Consider the following 1,632-nt stretch of genomic DNA (forward strand, 5'->3'; position numbering starts at 1 on the left):
ATATATATATATATACACACACACATACATAGGTAAAAATACAGACTAGGGCAGACTGTTGCCTTTCCAGCTGACCTGCCGCTTCTGACGCTGGCTGACAATTTTTACAGCTAAGCCCTGACTGCAAGGAAATTAGCAGAGCCACTGGCACAGGACAGCTCCAGCAGGTCCACCTTCTCTCTGCCTCCAAGACAGACAGAGGCAGACAGGACTTGCCCAAGTTGTTCCTACGTCGCCATTTCCTACTGTGACTCAAGGGAGGATCGCAAGCGAAGCATGAAGCACAAAGTACCAGGCTCTAAAACAATTGCTGTCCGCAACCCCAGGTCATACCATGAAAATCTTGGTTCCTCTGTTTGTTTCATGTTGATGCAGAGATTAATTTTTTCCTGTCTCTGGCGTTGTACTTGCTGGAGCTTTTGGCAGAAAGGCGAGCGTTGCTTTGTTTTACGGAGGGGAAGACATGCAGAGTGGGTTTGTCATGGTTATGGGGGAATGGCACAGGAAGAACGTGAATAGTAGAGACTCACAGCAGTGCACAAGAAAAGCATTGGGTGGGTTTCAATAAAGCAAGACTTTGCCCAGGCCAAGGAAATGTTAAATATATTTATTTAAAAAAACCCAATTGATTTAAAATTGAATGTGAAATTATGACAATATACATCCAGGCCTTAAGCAATCCACTTAAAATTGAATAATGGGTTGTTCTGCACAGCAGAGAATGACTGATGTCACGTTTCCTATAGACATATCCCTTACATCTCAGCCCAGCTATGAAGCAAGAGTACTTTCAGCTGCCTGTATAAATGCTCTCACCCTCTCCCCCCGTAATTTTCCCATGCCGCCTCATTTGGAGGGCAAACAGCAGCAAGTGCTTTGCCTGGTTTAGGGCCAGGGGTGCTGGCTGTTGGGCCAATCCACAGAAGCCGACTGCCCAACCAGCCACTATGCTTGGAGCAGGACGAGAGGCTGTGTTGAGGGTGCCTGCCCCTTCTTGCTCGCACAAATTTCCTTTTCACTGCTCTCCTCAATGCAAATCTTGTCACCGACTTTTCTTTGTAGGAATCTAATATCTCTCTGATTTCTTTTCGTCTGTCAATTATAAGTGAAAATGGGCGACACATTAAGAATCTGTTAGGGGAGCAGACAGAAGGAATGACAGCGCAGTCTCACAAGCTCCATCTCATTACGAATCAGCCACCAAAGAGAAGGGTGCAAAAGCCAAAATCCTTTCCGGGCCGTGAGGCCGTGACAGGAGGTCCCTGGTGGCGGAGGCCACGCTGCTGCAGTCTCTTCAGGCGCAGGCAGAGAGTAGTGCTTTCATTTCAGTTTCTCTCTCCCTGCTTAGTTCGATCAGCAACTCGGAGCCGGGACAACGGCTGTGGGTTGACAGAAGAGCCGCGGTACCCTGGCCCTCTCCGCTTCGCCCCACGGCGCCGGTACCCAGCGCCCACCCCGGCTGAGGGGCGTGAGGGCAGAGGGCGCTGAGGGAGGGCGGGGACTGCACCTCCCAGCATGCTCCGCCCTGTCCCGCTTTGCATGCTGGGAGCTGTAGTCTCCCCGGAAGGCGGGAGGGAGTGGGCGCCGGTTTTCCCTCTGTGCAAACGGCGGGACCCAGGCGCGGGGCGTGGC

This window comes from Mesitornis unicolor, unplaced genomic scaffold, assembly GCF_000695765.1.
Source record: "Mesitornis unicolor isolate BGI_N332 unplaced genomic scaffold, ASM69576v1 scaffold13158, whole genome shotgun sequence".
Classification (NCBI taxonomy): domain Eukaryota; kingdom Metazoa; phylum Chordata; class Aves; order Mesitornithiformes; family Mesitornithidae; genus Mesitornis; species Mesitornis unicolor.